Here is an 18,583-nt window from a genome sequence, read left to right as displayed (position 1 = left end):
GAGAAAACTTAATTCGCAAATAATCAAGCCAGTTTTTGAGTATTTTATATTTTCACAGTGAAGTAGATATTTTCAACAAAATAAATACTCTTATACTAAACCAAAACTAGAACTGAAAGAGGGAAAGATCCTCAGAAGGATTATGGGTCCCATTAAAGAAGGAGATGACTACAGAATCAGGCACAACAAGGAACTGTACAGTAAAATGGAGAGCATTACAACAGCTATGAGGAAGAGAAGACTAATCTTCTATTGTCACGTAGTCAGGATGGACAGCCAGAGACTCACTTCAAGAATCTTCAACACTGTATCTAGAGGGAAAGCAACAAATGCCAAATGGACTAATTTAGTGCGGAAGACCTACAATACCTAAACATTGATCACATTGACATTTACAACCGAGATAAATTCAGAAAGTTAGTCAAGACATCTGACTCTCTCCAGTCACTAACAACTAAATCACTGCGTCCAGGAGTAGGAGTGAAATGGACTCAAGAAAGAAAAGACCTCCATAGCGCTAGAATGAAGGAATACTAGGCTAAGAGGAAGCTCACCAGAGTTAAGAACCACGTAGTCCATCGTAGGCCTAAACGAAGAAGAAGAAGAAGAAGAAGAAGAAAAACCAAACCCCATGGCGCAACTACCTGGAAGGGCCATCGCCTACCAAGCGACCACTGCTCAGCCCGAAGGCCTGCAGATAATGAGGTGTCATGCGATCAGCAGGACGAATCCTCACGGTTGTTTTTCTTGGCTTCTTGGACCAGGACCGTCAAATAGCTCGGCTGAAAGGACCTCGAATCAGACCTCAGATCCAGGTAAAATCCCTGACCTGGCCGGAATCGAACCCAGGGCCTCCGGTTAAGAGGCAGGTATGCTACCCCTGCACCACGGGGCCGGAAAAATATTCTTATTCTGAGAGCAGATATTGCCAATGCAGGACAAGGGTTCGGATATTCAGGAAATGTCATATGCTTTCCATTCTTCCGTTTTGACTATTTGTTGGAATTAAACACGAATTGGACTTTTCTGGCCAAATTTAGTCTTAGTTTATAGGGCATATAAGTGCATATTTTACCAATTTTTATTATTTTGGTCACATTTCAGCCATTTTAGTTGCCGAAGGTGATATTTTGCACGGACAAATGTATAGTCCGTGAAACTTTTAGTGACACTTCGCTTTACAGGGGTGAGGAGTAAGGAGGGAGCTACCCAGGTTCCGGTAATACTGCCAACTGAATGGAAATGAAATCTGAATTGAATCGATAGTATGATCGATCGATATGAATTTTCTACACCGTCGTTTCCGTATAGGAGTTCTAGGTTGTTCCTGTGATGTACCTTGATTTTCCTCACTCATGTTCAAGCTTAATCTACAGTATATTTTGACTTTGCTGTGTAAATAACAACAATATTTAAAGTGCTGCAATTATACCGCCAGATGTCTCACGGCGATGCATAATGGTTTCATATATTTTGTCAGAGGTTGCCAATACGAATCTCGAAGTCAACCTAAGTCTACCGATTCAGCACTAGGGAGTCAAAGTATCACTAAAAGGTTCGTGTACTGTACTGTATTTTGAACGTCATGTCCTATCTTGCGTATATACATGTGTTTGAGGAATTATGAACAAACTTGAAGCTCGGGCCTCAAAACTGAATATTTTTTTTTTTTGTCGCTTTACGTCGCACCTACACAGATAGGTCTTGTTGCGACGATGGGATAGGAAGGGGCTAGGAGTGGGAAGGAAGCGTCCGTGGCCTTAATTAAGGTTCAGCCCCAGCATTTGCCTGGTGTGAAAATGGGAAACCACGGAAACCCATCTTCAGGGCTGCCGAATCCACTATCTCCCGAATACTGGATACTGGCCGCACTTAAGCGACTGCAGCTATCGAGCTCGGTAACTGAATAGTTGACGCTCGTCTGGGTTTACATCACTATTTCTAGAATAAATTGCTTTATAATACGACTTGTAGTTCCGGTATGTACTGTACGTCCAATGGAATGTCACTTTTGTTAAAAGAGAAGGATATATCACAAGGGTGTATCTTCTGATCTGTTTTGCCACTCGTGGCTAGTGGCCACTTCAGGTAGCGCCTAAATTACCTTTCTCCCCTCAACTTTCTTAAACATTTCAACAGAGACAACGTCCACGGCTTCAATGACACATTAACAGTGATACAACTGACAAAAGAGTAACTAAAACAAGAGTTAATTTAAGAAAATTTCGTTAAAGTGTTCGGGAAGGAATGCTTCTCTGCCCAATGAAAAATCCTCTTCTGCAAAGTGTGACAAATTAGTGCTATAAAGAGTTGCAATGTTCACCAGCACAGCGACACTGCTAGACACAAAAATGTTGAGATGAATGGGGAATAGGAGTTAGGCCTACGAATTCTTTCTATATTTTTCTTCAATTTAACAATTTGTGCCCACAGCGACTGTCGGACCATTCTTAATTCTGATAACTAATACGAAATGAAATGGCGTATGGCTTTTACTGTCGGGAGTGTCCGAGGACAAGTTCGGCTCGCCAAATGCAGGTCTTTTGAATTGACTCCCGTAGGCGACCTGTGCGTCGTGATGAGGATGAAATGATGATGAAGACGACACATACACCCAGCCCCTGTGCTAGCGGAATTAACCAATTATGGTTAAAATTCCCGACCCTGCCGAGAATCGAACCCGGGGCCCCTGTGACCAAAGACCAGCACGCTAACCATTTAGCCATGGAGCCGGCGACCAATACGAATTTATTGGTTTGCAGGAACAGCGACGTGATCTGTCACCACTGTTTTATTTTTCTTTTTTAATCAGTTTACCCTCGGACTCAACAAGGGATCCCACCACTACCGCCTTAAGGGCAGTGTTCTGGAGCGTGATACTTTGGGTCGTCGGATACAACTGGGAAGGAGGACCAGTACTTCGCCCAGGTGGGGCCTCACCGGCCATGCTGAACAGGGGCCTTGTGGGGGGACGGGAAGATCGAAAGGGATAGACCAGGAAGGGGGAAGGAAGCGGCCGTAGCCTTAAGTTAGGTACCATCCCGGCATTTGCCTAGAGGAGAAGTGGGAAACCACTTCGAGGATGGCTGAGGTGCGAATCGACTCCCCCCCCCCTCTAATCAGCTGACTTCCCGAGGCTGAGTGAACCACGTTCCAGATCTCGTAACAATTTTAAAATTTCGTGACAGAGCCGGGAATCAAACCCGGGCCTCCTGGGGTTGCAGCTAATCACACTAACCACTACACTACAGTGGCGGACGCAATAAATAAATAAATAAATAAATAAATAAATAAATAAATAAATAAATAAATAAATAAATAAATAAATAAATAAATAAACGTAGTTCTAGAGGTTTAACGTCTCGATACGACATACAGATGTCCCTCGCTTTACGCGACCAATTGGTTCCATAAAATAATCTTGCAATATGGAATTGCGCAAAGTCAGTTGAATAATAATAAAATAAAAATAATAATACTGTTATTCGTTTTACATCCCACTAACTACTGCCACGGATTTAGAGACCCCGAGGTGCCGGAATGTAGTTCCGCAAGAGTTCTTTTACTTGCCAGTAAATCTAACAACACGAGGCTGACGAATCTGAACACCTTTATATACCACCGGACTGAGCCAGGATCGAACCTGTCAAGCTGGGATCAGAAGGCCAGCGCTCTGCCGTCCGAGGGATGAGATATGGATAGAGGTTTCCTCCCAAGGATAAAAGAATATTTAAAAAATGTCATCTAAGAGTAAAGCAAAGTTTAATGAATCAATTATTTGAACGTACAATGAAAACACACAAAATAATGTTAATGAAAGAACTGCAGTCCGCCTCTGTGGTATAGTGGTTAGTGTGATTAGCTGCCACCCCCGGAGGCCCGGGTTCGATTTCTGGCTCTGCCACGAAATTTGAAATGTGGTACGAGGGCTTGAACGGGGTCCAGTCAGCCTCGGGAGGTCAACAGAGTAGAGGTGGGTTTGATTCCCACCTCAGCCATCCTGGAAGTGGTTTTCCGTGGTTTGCCATTTCTCCTCCAGGAAAATGCAGGGATGGTACCCAACTTGAGGCCACGGCCGCTTCCTTCCCTCTTCCTTGCTTATCCTTTCCAATCTTCCCATCCCCCACCAAGGCCCCTGTTCAGCATAGCAGGTGAGGCCGCCTGGGCGAGGTACTGGTCATTCTCCCCAGTTGTATCACCCAATCCAATGCTCACGCTGCAGGACACTACCCTTGAGGCGGTAGAGGTGGGATCCCTCGCTAAGTCCAAGGGGAAAACCAACCCTGGAGGGTAACAGATTAAGAAAGAAAGAAAGAACGAAAGAAAGAAAGAAAGAAAGAAAGAAAGAAAGAAAGAAAGAAAGAAAGAAAGAATTGCAGCAGATGAAGATATGCGAAAGTCATATTGATGGTGACGATTTTTATTTAAAGGGAATCTAGGCCATCGGCTGAAGAGGGTTAAGTAAAGTTCGCAAAAATAAACGGACATCTTTCAGTCGTGTATTTAAAAAGTTTCAGTGCGATGATGATGGTATTTTACGTCTAGATTATCGGCCCTAGATATGAGGGTTATGTAAAAGTGTTCAAATATAAAAACTACTTCAGGATCATCTTTCAGACGTGTATTTAAAGAATTACGAACACACTTGTTCAATGAGATCAAGGTATGCTTTTAAAAGTTTTCCTCTTATTCGTTTTTATTTTGTATTTCATACGTTTAACCTCCAGGCTTAATTTCTGCCTCGAACTAAGCGAGGGATCCCACCTTTACCGCCTCAAGGGCAGTGACCTGGAGCGTGAGACATTTGGTCGGGGATACAAGTTGGGTAAAGGACCAGTACCTCGCCCAGGCGGTTCATCTGCTATGCTGAACAGTGGCGTTGTGGATTATGGGAACAGGGAAGGAAGCGGCCGTGGGCTTGCGTTAGTTACCATCCCGGCATTTGCCTGGAGATGAAATGGGAATCGAACCCCATCTACTCAGTTGACCTCCCGAGTCTGAGTGGACCCCGTTCCAGTCTCCGCACCACTTTTCAAATATCGTGGCCGAGGCGGGAATTGAACCAGGACTCTCGGGGGTGACAGCTTATCAAACTAACCATTACACCATAGAGACGGACCCTGATTACACATTTACCGATTGCGCCTTTAAAAAAATTTCGGTTCAGCGAAAATGCGCAAAGTGAGATCGTGTTTAACGAGGGATACCTGTAGGCTGTAGGTTTTCCGAGACGATGAGACAGGAAAGTGTAAGGACCGGGAAGCAAGCGACCGTGGGCCCTAATTAACTACAACTCCAGGTGTGACAATGGGAAACCGTGGAAAGCCGCATTCTTGGCTGTCGATGCTGGGATTCGTTCGCCTCTGTGGTGTAGTGCGATTAGCTGCCACCCCCCGGAGGCCCGGCTTCGATTCTCGGCTCTGCCACGAAATTTTAAAAATGGAATGAGGGCTGGAACGGGGTTTACTCAGCCTCGGGAGGTCAACTGAGTAGAGGTGGGTTCGATTGCCACCTCAGCCATCCTGGAAGTGGTCTTCCGTGGTTTTCCACTTCTCTTCGAGGCAAATGCCGGGATGGTATCTAACTTAAGGCCTTGGCCGCTTCCTTCCCTCTTTTTTCTCTATTCCTTCCTATCTTCCCATCCCCCCACAAGGCCCCTGTTCAGCATAGCAGGTGAGGCCACATGGGCGAGGTAATGGTCATCCTCCCCAGTTGTATCCCCCAACCCAGAGTCTGAAACTCCAGGACACTGCCCTTGAGGCGGTAGAGGTGGGATCCCTCGCTTAGTGCGAGGGAAAAACCGACCCTGGAGGGTAAACAGATAAAAGAACAAGAAGATGATGCTGGAATTCGAACCCTTCATCTCAACAATGCAAGCTAAAAGATATAACACGACCTATACCACGCAGCTACCTCACAAGGTCGCTTCTAGCATATAACAGGAAGGATTAGACTTGGTATTTAATAAAATATGCCCCGAGTTATGTGTACTATACCCGCAACAGGACAGATATCCAAATGACGAAGGATTTCAGAATAACTGTCAAGGTGATTACGGTATAACAAGCTGATAAGCTCGTTTTCCCAACTATGTGAAAAAAAACCCCACCAATATGAGCAATAGCATTAATAAATACGAAGTGGTACTGTTTAGAGAAGATTGATCTAAGACGAATGAGAATTTTGGAAAACAATATAACAGGGATTCAGAAATTGTCACTTACGGATGAATCTGTGATATAAATCCGTTTCACCCGGAACTGTCTCCATTTTCAGCAAACTAAGAATTGTGACATTTCATCAACCATTTCACTGAATGGGAAGCACTATCTTCTGGGGTAACGTCGCAGAGAAATAATTCAATACTCAATAAACACTACACAAGCACCAACACTGAACTCAGCAAGTAAACACTGCGGTCTAAAAACTACTGTTGATACTTTAAAACATTTATTTGAAGAAGGAACTAACTAAGGCTAACAATAAAACACTTCACAAACCACTGAAGAAATTCTATTATTCAATTAATCAACACGATTAACACAGTATCAAATCACTGCCGACAAAGCATCGCAAAGCGAAACACTAATGCGCGCCCGACGATGTTGTACAAACAACTGGAGTTTAATTCCAGTTATGCGAATCGCCTTACTAGAAACAACAGAACGTCGTCAGTAGGCTGCACCGACCACAGCAGAAAACCTGTATGGCTGGCTTGTCCACCGCCTTCACGGCATAGCCTCAAACAGCCGGCAAACAAAAGCCGTGACTCGCCGACCTACACACTGACGGCGTTGCCAGGTGCTTTGCGAAAATTTTTATAGCGACCGGCTAGTGACTGCTAAAGGTCACGCCCATTAATAATAATAATAATAATAATAATAATAATAATAATAATAATAATAATAATAATTAACAATTCAAGAAAAAAGGTTTGGGAAAAACCGCTATAGAAGAAAGGATACACAAAATGGAAAGCGCATATGGTATAACTAGGAATATTTACAACAACAACAAAAAATGTTTATTTAAAAACCACAAATACAATATTACAACACAGTAGTCAAACCGGAATGTCTATACGCTAGTGTTTTTTTTTTTCTATTTGCTTTACGTCGCACCGACACAGGTAGGTCTTATGGCGACGATAGTATAGGAAAGGCCTAGGAATGGGAAGGAAGCGGCCGTGGCCTTAATTAAGGTACAGCCCCAGCATTTGCCTGGTGTGAAAATGGGAAACCACGGAAAACCATCTTCAGGGCTGCCGACAGTGGGGTTCGAACCCACTATCTCCCGATTACTAGATACTGGCCGCACTTAAGCGACTGCAGCTATCGAGCTCGGTATACGCGAGTGTATCTCTAGTACTGAATTACAAGCTAAGAACTACATTACTCTAGAAATCAAGGTCTTTCTTTTTTTCTTTCTTTCTTTCTTTCTTTCTTTCTTTCTTTTTTATTCTTTCTTTCTTTCTTAATCCGTTTACCCTCCAGGGTTGGTTTTTTACCTCGGACTAAGCGAGGGATCCCATCTCTACCGCCTCAAGGGCAGTGTCCTGGAGCGTGAGACTTTGGGTCGAGGGATACAACTTTAAAGAAGGACCAGTACCTTACCCTGGCGGCCTCACCTGCTATGCTGCACAGGGGCCTTGTGGTGGAAGGGAAGATCGAAAAGGATAGACAAGGAAGAGGGAAGGAACCGGCCGTGACCTTAAGTCAGGTACCATCCCGGCAATTGCCTGGAGGAGAAGTGGGAAACCACGGAAAACTACATCGAGGATGGTTGAAGTAGGAATTGAACTCCCCTCTACTCAGTTGACCTCCCGAGGATGAGTGGACCCAGTTCCAGCCCTCGTACCACTTTTCAAATTTCGTGACAGAGCCGGGAATCGAACCCGGGCGTCCGGAGGTGGCAGTTAATCACGCTAACCACTACACCACAGAGGCGGACTTTCAATGAAGTTAATTCTATGGCCATATATTTTTACAAATTTTATGAGGCTAAAGCTAAAATGTACCTTGTTCTTAAAATGCACATATTTTTAAAAAAAATGTAATATTCAGTGATGTTTGCAAAACAAAATCATGAAACATCCAGTCGAATTGATTTATATGTAATGCAATCTAATATCTAAATGAAGTCAAATGAGGGGTTTCATGATGATTTTAAAGGAAAATAGCGAAGGCACACTAGAGAGTAGAAAATAAACAAACAAGACCTTAACTGTCACGCTAATCGCTAAAGGTCGCCATTCCTGGTTTAGGGCTTCTTCCGTAAACTTAACAAATACAGTAAAGACAATACGCGACACTCTGCGAGATATAGAGGGACAGCGATTAGACCTCTATCTAGCGGAGTGACCTGAGAGTTACTGATTCTGTCATAAGAGCACGTGTGTCATTCCTTTATATCTCGTCTTAATATGAGTGGAAAGATATGTGCTGTGTTTGGCTGAAATAACTATGAAGTGCAGAAGAATTCGCGGTCTTTCTTCCGTTTCCCTCCTGACAAGAAAATGTAAGTAAATATTGTGTTTGCATATATATTCTTCCAGTTACAAAGAGATTTTTATAGTACTTCCTAAACTTCTGACCTGCACGACCCACATTTTAACTGGCTTAAAATATAATAAGCTTATTTTATTGTATAGTGCAGCAGTTAACCTTCAATACCGGTGTGTTGTTGTAGGTGTGATCTGTGGGTTTGATTTAATTCATGAAAATACATATGCATATGTGTGTCGCTGGTTGTGTTCCAAGTTACCCCATTTGGAATGCCGAAATGCGTTGTCAAGCACTGAAGAAAATATCGGTGATTTAGGAAATGTACATATTTTGTTGAAATAATATGATGATGCAATTTGCTTTACCCTAATGTAAATAATGACATTATGGCAAGTATCGCTTATAGAGAAAGTTTGAATGTTTTGAGGCTAAATTTATAGATTTTCTTTCGGTTAGTAGGCTTCAAGTTAAAAGGAAAATTATCCAGCTCTTAAATGTAAATTCATTGAATCATGTATGTAAGGAATGTGCCGATATTTTTGTTGACAAGTGTTTTAATGTGATGATACAATGCTTTTAAATGAGAAAAAAAGACAAATCTAGCCACGAACGTTCAGGCAGGAATGCTAAAGCTAAAAAAGTAATGCATGAATGAAAGATCAAGCCCTTTCACAGCAGTCCATTTCACACCTTGATTATTTATCTAATTTCAGTCTTTAAATTCTTCTTCTTCTTCTTTTCCTTCCGCTTTTTCCCACACCTGTGGGGTCGCGGGTGCGAACTGCGTCGCACATGTGGATTTGGCCCTGTTTTTACGGCCGGATGCCCTTCCTGACGCCAACCCTCTATGGAGGGATGTAAGCACTATTGCGTGTTTCTGTGGTGGTTGATAGTGTAGTGTGTTGTCTGAATATGATGAGGAGAGTGTTGGGACGGACATATACACCCAGTCCCCGAGCCAGAAGAATTAATCAGAAGCGATTAAAATCCCCGACCCGGCCGGGAATCGAACCCGGGACCCTCTGAACCGAAGGCCAGTACGCTGACCATTCAGCCAACGAGTCGGACATCAGTCTTTAAATAATAACCTGTTAAATTCATTCTTCATTCATTTATCCAGAATTGCTTTAGCAACTTTGAAGTTCATATCTTAGTAACACTTTCTTTCTAAACGTAATTTATTTATCCATTTCCGTATATACATTTCCATTGATATTTGAATTTAGCGCGAATTTTCAGGTCACGCCACTAGGAGCGCCACTTGCGACTTATCTCCCATTTTAACAAGGCTAAATCCGGAAGTGTCGTGTATTGTCTCTACTGTATTTGAACCTAACTCCGAAGGAATTAGGAATTACGAGGTTTCCTTTGTCCACCGACCATTCTATACGTTATCGTTATTACTGGGGAACAGTGTGGTTTAGCGGCTAAGCTGCTTGCCTTTCATCCCGGCGACCATGGTTTGATTCCTGGTATTGCTGGAGTGGGCTTTTCGGTTGAAAATCGGGTAGTGTCAGGAAGGTTACGTGCCAGATGCGACCGTGCCGGATGCGACCCGGCCATTATCGTGCCAACAGCGACCGAGCAGATAAGCATCCTGCCGCATGCGACCCATCAATCACTTACAATTGATCTGCGTTAAGGGCTGTCACCAAGTGGCAGATTGCTTATAAGTAGCTAACTTGGTTTTTTTCTAAAATAAAGGTCTGACACCGTGGTTAGCAGGTTCGAGTGCCGTTGGTCGAAAGAAAAATATAAAAATGTTGCTGGCTTTACGTCCCAGTAACTACTTTTATGGTTTAAGGAGACGCCGAGCTGCTGGAATTTAGTCCCGCAGGACTTATTTTACGTGCCAGTAAATCCACCGACACAAAGCTGACGTATTTGAGCACGTTCAAATACCACCGGACTGAGCCAGGATCGAACCTGCCAAGTTGGAGTCGGAAGAGCAGCATCTCAATCGTCTGAGCCACTTAGCCTGGATGAAAAAAAATTCACCATCAGAATGTTGGCCAGCAGGGTAGGAGAGTTGGTGGTAGACAGTTTGTAATCACCAGATTGCGTGCCAAAGGCCTGGATTCAAATCCAAAACTTTTCGCAGTGTTCAAATGGAGTGAGGGGATATGATGCTGTTGATGGTGATTCGGCCGTCGGATGGCGACGTAAAACATTGAACAGACCCCTTGGTATTATTCGAGAGGAGTAGGCTACGTGCCGAAACCGGGTTTCATCTCTCCCTTCTTCATTATCATAATCCCGCATCCAGACGTGCAGGCCGCCCACGTGCGTCAGGTAGAAAGACCTGCACCAGGCAAGCCGAACACGTCCTTGAACACTCCTGGTACTAATAGGACACGATGAGGAAGTAGGCCTAAGTCGTAAATAATTTCGGATAATTAGGATTTTTTTTTTTTTTGCTAATGGCATTACGTCGCACCGACACAGACAGGTCTTAAGGCGAAGATGGGATGGGAAAGGGCTAGGAATGGGAAGGAAGCAGCCCTGGTCTTAATTAAAGTACAGCCCCAGCATCTGCCTGGTGTGAAAATGGGAAACAACGGAAAACCATCTTCAGGGCTGCCGACACTGGGATTCGAACCCACTATCTCCCGGATGCAAGCTCAGGGCCGCTCACCTCTAACCGCATGGCCAACTCGCCCGGTGGGAAAAGACGTAAACGCATCACCATGTTTCGTGTTGTAAAACAAATTTTTTCCAGAAGTGTAATGTAAAGTAGGGGCAGCAGCTGCTTATAGAACTTATTGAAATGGCATTGCACTTCGTTTAGCTTACCTTATCTTGGATGATGACACAACTTATCAAATGACAATTTGCTTGTCAATGCCGGTCGCAACTGGCACGGTTACAGATTATGCGGTCGCTAGTGGCACGGGTCGCATCTGGCACGCCACCGTCAGGAAGGGCATGCAATCTTAACCCTTATGCTTTCGAGATAACGATCTATCGGTACACACGGTTTCTGCGAAAACTGACATGGTACCGACCCATCGTAATAATAATAATAATAATCACCACCTCATAAGCGCCACGCGGATACACGCTATCAACTATAGGAGCAGTTACTTGTTTCATACCGTATACCTGCACAGAGAACGTTGTTGCTATTCATTACAAGAGCTTGACAATAACATTGTTATTGCATTAGTGTCGTAATCCAGTCAGTGAGGGCGCTATTACCCGATGATAAACTGCAACACCATCCTTCCCCACTTCGTCAGCCTCTATGTGGTTTATGTTTGTGCAGATGAATATGCGAAGAACAGACTCGAGTGGGTGATGTATAGCTTCCTCTTAAACTTTAAAGAGAGTGTTCGGAGCACGCCACCTGGTTAACAAAGACGGGTCATAAAATAGGGGAGTCTGCATGTGAAAGTCTCACATCAGCAAAGGGGTTTCAATGGGGTATTTAATAGGTACACGAAGCAAATTTTTTCGCATCCACTTTTTTATACTGAGTGTTGGACAACAATACAATGATGAGTATCGATCCAAAGTCGTTGGCGATCTGGACGGGGGCAAATAAAAAGTTTAATTGTATTCATACAAATTTTTGTCACTGGAACGCAGTAACTTCAGAAGATAAATGCAGGGGCGAATTTAGCTACTTGGTGACCTCAGGCAAAAAAATCCACAGTTCTAGCCCTCTAAGTAAGCAACTCAATGATGAAAAGATCGTAGGAATATGAGCTACGAATTTTAGGTAAATAAAATATAATAAAGTATGAGAATATACTCCTTATTTATTCCTAAAAATTACAATCCTTTTCTTAATCATCGTTATCCGGTCGATTAGATTAGCAGTTTGCCTTTTTCTACCACTAGGAGCGCTAATGTGCGTCAATAAAGAGTTTCACTTACAGTAAGTCTGTATAACTACATTCGGTGTGGACATTTATCTTATCTTCTTCTTCTTTATTTGTTTACCTTCCAGGGTCGGTTTTTCCCTCGGACTCAGCGAGAGATCCCACCTCTACCGCCTCAAGGGCAGTGTCCTGGAGCTTCAGACTCTGGGTTGGGGATACAACTGGGGAGGATGACCAGTACCTCGCCCACACGGCCTCACCTGCTATGCTGAGCAGGGGCCTTGCGGGGGGGGGGGATGGGCAGATTGGAAGGGATAGACAAGGAAGAGGGAAGGAAGTGGCCGTGGCCTTAAGTTAGGTACCATCGCGGAATTTGCCTGGAGGAGAAGTGGGAAACCACGGAAAACCACTTCCAGGATGGCTGAGATGGGAATCGAACCCGGGCCTCCGGGGGTGGCAGTTAATCACACTAACCACTACACCACAGAGACGAACGTAGACATTTATCAAAAATACAAAAAACGCCTGAGGGTATTGAACCAAGGAACATATTACAGAAAGAAAGAATTGTGTAAGTTAATTTTCCTAGTATCTGAATAAAAAAGAAAAGGAGTAAAGAAACAAGTGATTTTAGGCGGTTTTTCTGGAACTGCATTTAGGCCGGAAGTGGTTTTTAAAATTTGATTATTTTTTTTTTAGTTCGATAGAGCTATCCGAGACTCACAATTTGAAATCTTTTCTGTCCCTTTAGCCTTAAAATTTCGAAACAATTGAGGAAATTGCTTACTTTTTCGTTTTTCATAGTAAGGGGACCGCTACTTTATCTGTCTTTGTTTGTCTGCTAAGAAATGAACGTTTCCGGAATATTATGGTTCCTTATCTCAAACTGATCCATTTGCCGTCCTCCGAAGGATTGTGACATCATCACAGATACATCCTGTATAAGTTAGGAAATTCTAAGATGTGCCAGTTAAAATATATACCCTGGACTAAATTATGATATGGATCGTGGCCTCAGGGCAATGTTATTCAATAAAGAGGTAATACTCCAAGTCTAATTCGCTAGTAAAGTGTAACAGCGTATGGTCACGACTTCGTTAAATATGCAGTCCCAGGCTGCCCAGAACACTCGACCTACTTGCGGAGGCACGGAGACATTAAAGCCAGATGCACATACACACAACTCTCCAAAACTCATTTTATTACCAACTTTTTGTTTGCCTCTACGCTTGTTGTTTTATATTTTTAAAAGTAAAATAAATTTCATAGGACATATTGATTATGTGGGTGTGCCTTGTTAGACGTCATAAGCAAAGAGTGTTCTGCCATGAAAGATGGGGCAAATAATTCTAATAATCGCTAGTGAGAACATAACCTCTGTTCTCTTAAAGCCAAGCGAGCCTATTGTCCTAAACTCGCCACCAGATGTGCATAATAAAGGGTAAATAGCTGACGTCGTTCCTATGGCTGACAGATTATCTATATATTCTATTTTGAGAGGAGCAAAAAGAGCAGTGCATGATACCCATTACATCAGAGACAAACCACTAAAGATCACTAATGCATTTAGATACCTGGGCGTAACACCACAAACCACAACCAAATCCTACAGAATACACGTAGGAGAGAGAGAGAGAGAGAAATAGCGGCCAAGAAAGCAATGTATGATATTCTTCTTTTTTCTTTTCTTCTTCTTTTCTTCCGCCAGACGGGTAATTATTGGTGTGTGGGGTTGGGGGGGGGGGGGATACATGATTAACATGAACAGAGGCATGCGAAATGAAGAACAACTGTCAATGCAAACTTTCCTATATAACAACAATATTCACAAACAAACAGAAAAAAATAACAATAACAGAGCTTGTTTCTCAAATATATTTTTGAGCGATTCATATGCATGGAGTTTTCAATAATATTCACAAGGGGAAAAATAGAACTTGATTCATAAATACAGTAAATATTTTGAAAGAATGTTTTATGTACGAAGCTATAAAAAACAATCACAAGTTAAAAAAAAACAGAACTCGCTTCATAAATACATTTTCTTAATAAATGTCCAATTACTGTATTACATGTAACAAGCTTTAATAGCTTCATTTCTAACAACAATAATAATAATGATAATAATCCCGTATTGATTATATATCAAATAGAGAATATTTAAGATAAACTTAAATATTATAAACAAGTGGTCCGCCTATTCAATACAATTTATAATTTATTATATTAGTATATGTTTCGTCTCCTAAGGGAAATCATTAGTTATAATAAATTAACATTAATTAATTAATTAAGATTTATAAAGCACAACTGCTATTCCCAAGAACATTATCAAGAGTTTAATGGACAATTCAACTGTTTTTATCGATCATATGGCTTATAATTTTAAAAAAATTTGCTAAGATTGTATTTTAAATGTCGTACCATACATCAATGCTTTTTAATGTGTCTTGCCAATTTTAACAATATCTATTTTGAATTCTGATATATTAATGTTAATTTATTATAGCTGTCGATGTACTAATATAATAAATTATAAATTGTATTGAATAGGCGGACCACTTGTTTATAATATTTAAGTTTATCTTAAATATTCTCTATTTGCTATTACTCTATATCATGAATTTCATTATACGAAGTGTGAAAAGCTCCACCATCAGATGTAACGTCTGAAGAGTCTCCATTGGGAAATGTAGTAGTTCTCTGAAGCAATGCCCGCTTTCTACTCTCATTTCTTGGTATAAAACCATCTACCACATTCTCCAGATTTAACTCCTTAGCAGACACCGAAGACTACCAAACACAACGTTTGGTGGGGACTGAACATCTGGGAGGATTTTTATTTTTGGGGGGAACAAAATGACACTCTGCCCCCCAAAGATCGGTTTTTATGGGGGGACGCCTTGCCCCCGCACAAAGTCGGTGCCACTGTGTCGTCTTCTTCTTCTTCTTCTTCTTCTTCTTCTTCTTCTTCTTCTTCTTCTTCAAGTGCCATATCCGTTTACCCAGACGTTGACGATCACCCTGTAGAAGGCAACCGTTTCTTCAAGAGTTGTTCGGTGTTGTTCATGCAAGTCCAGTCTTTGATGTTTTGGAGCCATGACAGCGGTGGTCTACCAGCTCTTCGCTTGCCTTACACATCAAAGAGCATACATATCAAGGTTTGGAAGCCCGTACTTTCTATCTTGTACAGCATAGCCTGAACAAGCTGTTTTCTCGCTTTGATGATATTTACCACCTCACGCTCAGCTATAGCTCTTCTTAATACTTCATTATTGGTTACAAATTCTGTCCAGTGTATTCTGAGCATTTTCTCCTACATAACCACATTTCAATGGGCTCTAATGTGTTCGTGGAGGAAGCTCCTTGACAGTCCAGGTGTTCACTCCATAAAGCAGTGTTCATCAGATGTAACATAGTACACAAAATCTAAACCAACTAAGCCCGGAAACAGCCATAAAACTCTTCGAATCCGAAGTTATGCCAATCCTGATCTACGGTATCGAAATAACATGGCTCAACAGTAGTATAATGCAGGGATTCTGGCGCCTCCGCCGCATCCTCCGCCCGCCTCCTCCTCCGTCGCCGCCTCCTCCGCCGCCGCCGCCCGCGGGAAATTTGAATTTTGGCGGGAAATTTGAATTTTGGCGCGAGATTTGAATTTGTAAACAAAGCCACGTGCTTTTTGACAGCTGTCATCGACAACAACGCAACGCTAACCTCAGTACTGCCATCTTGACGGGCCTAAACCTCAGTAGTGCCAACTTAACCTAACTAGCGCGAGGTAAACAAATCCACGTGTTTTTTGACAGCTACGCGCTTTTTGACAGATTTGTAAACAAAGCCACGTGCTTTTTGACAGACAACAACGCATCGCTAACCTCAGTACTGCCATCTTGACGGGTCTAAACCTTAGTGGTACCAACTTAACCTAACTAGCATGAGGTAAACAAAGCCACGTGTTTTTTGACAGCCACGTGCTTTTTGACAGATTTGTAAACAAAGCCACGTGCTTTTTGACAGACAACAACGCATCGCTAACCTCAGTACTGCCATCTTGACGGGAATAAACCTCGGTGGTACCAACTTAACCTAACTAGCGCGAGGTAAACAAAGCCACGTGCTTTTTGACAGCCACGTGCTTTTTGACAGCTGTCATCCGCCATCTTTAAACTACAGAGCGCTGTGCTGCCCTCTTTCCTCACCTGTCATCGGCAGTGCTGCCATCTTGGCGGGCCTAAACCTTAGTGCTACCAACTTAACCTCACTAGCTCGAGATAAACAAATCCACGTGCTTTTTGACAGCCACGTGCTTTTTTGACAGCTGTCATCCGCCATCTTTAATCCATAGAGCACAGTGCTGCCCTCTTTAGCTACTTACGTTTGAAATGTGGTGGCGGATAATTTGAAAAAATGCTTTTTTGACAGCAGCCATCTTTGAGCGCCGTGCTACACTCTTTAGCTAGTTACCTTTGAAATGTGGTGGCAGGCAATTCCACATGACAGCAGTCATCTTTAATCAAGAGAGCACCGTGCTGCCCTCTATGTGGTGGCGGCAAATTGAAAAATTCTACATGCTCTTGTTTGGAAACAAACTCACGCGCTTTTTTGACAGCCGTCATCCGCCATCTTTAATCAACAGAGCACAGTGCTGTACTCTTTAGCTAGATACCTTTGAAATGTGGTGGCGGCAATTTGAAAAATTCTATGTGCTCTTGTTGGGAAACAAAGCCACGTGCTTTTTTTTGACAGCTGTCATCCGCCATCTTTAATCAATAGAGCACTGTGCTGCTATCATGCGGGCAATTTCGTTAGCTGTCATCTGCCATCTTTAATCCAGAGAGAACAGTGCTGCACTCTATGTGGTGGCGGTAAATTCCATGTGCTTTACAAACCTATGTGCTTTTCTGACAGCTGTCATCCGCCATCTTTAATCTAGAGAGAACAGTGCTGCACTCTATGTGGTGGCGGCAAATTCCACGTGCTTTACAAACCTATGCGCTTTTCTGTCATCCACCATCTTTAATCTAGAGAGAACAGTGCTGCACTCTATGCGGTGGCGGCAAATTCTACGTGCTTTACAAACCTATGCGCTTTTCTGTCATCCACCATCTTTAATCTAGAGAGAACAGTGCTGCACTCTATGTGGTGGCGGCAAATTCTACGTGCTCTTATTTGGAAACAAATTCTACTCGCTCTTCAGCTGTCATCCACCATCTTTAATCAAGAGAGCACCGTGCTGCCCTCTTTGTGGTGACGGATAATTTGAAAAAATTCTTTTCGACAAGCAGCCATCTTTAATCCAGAGAGAACAGTGCTGCCCTCTTTAGCTACTTACCTTTGAGGCGGTTAATTTGAAAAATTCTTTTCGACAAGCTGCCATCTTTAATCCAGAGAGAACAGTGCTGCCCTCTTTAGCTACTTACCTTTGAGGCGGTTAATTTGAAAAATTCTAGCTGCCATCTTTAATGAAAAGGGCATCGTGGTGCTATCTTGCGGGTAATATTTTACGTCACAGCTGTCATCCACCATCTTGCATTGCTAACCTTAGTGCTGCCCTCTTTAGCTACTTACCTTTGACAAGCTGTCACCCGCCATATTGCATCGCAAACCTCAGTGCTGCACTCTATGTGGTGGCGGATAACTTGAAAAAATCTTTTTGACAAGCAGCCATCTTTAATCAACAGAGCACCGTGCTGACATCTTTAGCTACCGCCATCTTACATCGCTTACCTCGCTGCTGCACTCTATGTGGTGGCGGTTAATTCGAACAAGTTTAATCACGCATCGGGTAAGCTAGAGTAAGCACGTGCTGCAGTGATGACGTTATCATGCATGTTTAAACCCGTTCGTTGACTAAAAGCTTTAGTCTTCGGGAAACAGTGATAGAGTGTGGAGTGCAAACATGACGAAAACATTAATAGTTGATGTGCAAGGCTTTAAAGTAAACGGAAACAAGTTTGTGTTTAAAGAGGTGGCTGTGTTAGATTGCTGTGTGTTGTGGGCACCAAAACTTGTTAGTTTAGTATTTAGTCCACCGTTCCCTTACTGTTTGCAAACAGATGAAGATAAAAAGCAGACTCAGTGGATTGAAAACAATTTAGGTTTGAAGTGGGAAGAAAAAGGAATACCTTATCGTTTTCTACCTTTAATGATGAATGCACATTTGTCAAGAGCAGATCTTGTTCTTTTAAAGGGTTGTGAAAAGAAAGAATGGTTGCGTGATTTTCTACCATCATCATGTGAAGTTATCGA

The sequence above is a fragment of the Anabrus simplex genome, chromosome 13 (assembly GCF_040414725.1).
Source record: "Anabrus simplex isolate iqAnaSimp1 chromosome 13, ASM4041472v1, whole genome shotgun sequence".
Lineage (NCBI taxonomy): Eukaryota > Metazoa > Arthropoda > Insecta > Orthoptera > Tettigoniidae > Anabrus > Anabrus simplex.
The sequence above is the reverse complement of the archived record's forward strand: the minus strand, read 5'-3'. Positions refer to the sequence as shown.